Source organism: Eschrichtius robustus, chromosome 9 (assembly GCF_028021215.1).
Source record: "Eschrichtius robustus isolate mEscRob2 chromosome 9, mEscRob2.pri, whole genome shotgun sequence".
NCBI classification, from domain to species: Eukaryota; Metazoa; Chordata; class Mammalia; order Artiodactyla; family Eschrichtiidae; genus Eschrichtius; species Eschrichtius robustus.
Genome location: NC_090832.1, coordinates 61,387,670 through 61,389,865, shown reverse-complemented (window position 1 = coordinate 61,389,865; position 2,196 = coordinate 61,387,670). Strand labels below are relative to the sequence as shown.

At 42.1% G+C, this 2,196-nt stretch overlaps 1 pseudogene; it reads left to right on the top strand.

Moving 5' to 3' along the window:
• Nucleotides 1-1,092: 1,092 nt before the first annotated feature.
• LOC137769145 (peptidyl-prolyl cis-trans isomerase E-like) lies at nt 1,093-1,919 on the top strand (annotated as a pseudogene).
• Nucleotides 1,920-2,196: the final 277 nt, after the last annotated feature.

The following is a 2,196-nucleotide window of genomic DNA, read 5'->3' as shown; positions in this document are numbered from 1 at the left end:
CAATTAAAAACATGGTTACATCATATTTAGAGAAATAGTTTAGCTTTAGTAAATGAAATATATAAATCCAGTTTTTCTGTGTTAGAAATCTACTTAAAAAGAAAAGTTAAAAAATTCCCTTTATAAAATCTTGCATTAGTTAACCATGTAAATATATAAATGTGCCATAAAGCCTATTAATAGGCATTTTGTTTACATATTTTTATCTCAATTATCTATGCCCACAGGACTCATTCAATCAATTTTTCACTAAGTAGTTTTCAAAATATAATTACTCTTATGGGTAGGCCTATGAACAGCAGTGTCATTTACACTATAGTTCACTAATTGCACTTCTAAGCCATTATAATGAATTATACCAGTACATTCTTCAAGAAGATCAGTTAATGCTAATCATTTGTATCACATATATCACTTAGAAGAGATCCATCCATAAAAGTCTTTCATTTACAGCCTCATTTCTTTTTAATTCTCTTGTAGTGCAAGGTATAGCTGTAAATACATACAGCATGTGTTTTCTTAACCTGCTGACCTGTGGACTTTGATTCTAAGTATTGAAATCTAGAGACAAATAATATTTTATGGTAGGAGCAAAATTATTTACTTTGAGATCCTATGTAATAATTATTCTTACATAATTAAATAATTGCTATTTATAGTGATCTATATTTGGATCAAATTTTAAGAGCTTAAATAAAATCTCATTTCCCCTAAATTTTTTTTTTATCATCCTCTTCAGTGTTCCCAGACCATATTTTTACATTTTTTCTATGTTCAGGAAAGCTGGTATTTAATGTGTCTCTTAGTTAAAAATAAGTGACAAGAAGTTTTTTGTTTTTAAACCTACATATAATGGGAAGATTTTACAAATAATGAAGGCATACACTAGATTATAAGCATGCTGTTTTATCATAAAGTAATTTAAAAATTTGTAGACCCACTATCATGGCAGAAGATGACATAAATATTGACAAAACTGTCAAAAACCTCCTTTAAAATATTACTCCGTGGTGAGAGCAAGATGGCCACTAACCAAGCGAGTGTTGCGGACTTGCAGAGGAGGTGGATGACGAAGTTCTTCATGCTGCTTCTATCCCTTTTGGAGACAGCACAGATGTCCAGATTCCTCTGGATTATGAAACAGAAAAGCACCGAGGATTTGCTTTTGTTGAATTTGAGTTGGCAGAGGATGCTGCAGCAGCTGTAGACAACATGAATGAACCTGAGCTGTTTATATGGATAATTCGTGTCAATTTGGCAAAACCCATGAGGCTTAAGGAAGGCTCTTCCAGACCAGTTTGGTCCGAGGATGGCTGGTTGAAGAAGTTTTCTGGGAAGACTCTTGAGGAGAATAAAGAAGAAGAAGGGACAGAGCCTCCCAAAGTGGAAACCCAGGACGGAGAGCCCGCTGTAAAAAAAGCCTGGTCAAACCCTCAGGTGTACATGGACATCAAGACTGAGAACAAGCCAGCAGGCTGCATCCAGATGCTCCTGGGTTCAGGCGTCGTTCCCATGACAGCAGAGAATTTCCGCTGCCTGTGCACCCATGAGAAGGGCTTTGGCTTCAAGGGCAGCAGCTTCCACCACATCATCCCCCAGTTCATGTGCCAGGGCTGCGATTTCACCAACCACAAGGGCACCGGGGCAAGTCCATGTACGGGAGGAAGTTTGACGATGAAAACTTTATTCTCAAACACACGGGACCAGGCCTGCTCTCCATGGCCAACTCAGGCCCAAACACCAATGGTTCCCAGTTCTTCCTGACATGTGACAAGACGGATTGGCTGGACGGCAAGCACGTGGTATTTGGGGAGGTCACGGAAGGCCTGGACGTCTTGTGGCCGATTGAGGCCCAGGGCAGCAAGGACGGGAAATCCAAGCAGAAGGTCATCATCTCCGACTGGGGGGAGTACAGGTGAGAGGGCAGCTGTCAGCCCGGGGAACCAGCACCCAAGGTGTCCCATTTGCAGCAAGCAGGGCTTTGTGTCCTGGCCCTTCCTCGGGGTCAGCATGGGGCAGCTCCTCTGCAGGCATGGCCTAGGCCTCCTCTGGCTCTTCCCCAAGTGTGGCCGTGGGCTCGGGTGCCGCCCTCCCCACTGTGGACGGCCGTGCGTGGCCTTTCCAGGCCAGGGCCTCTCCTGGGTCCACCAATGTGACTCCTAGACGTTTTCCTTGGTAAAAAAAATTAGAGTTTTT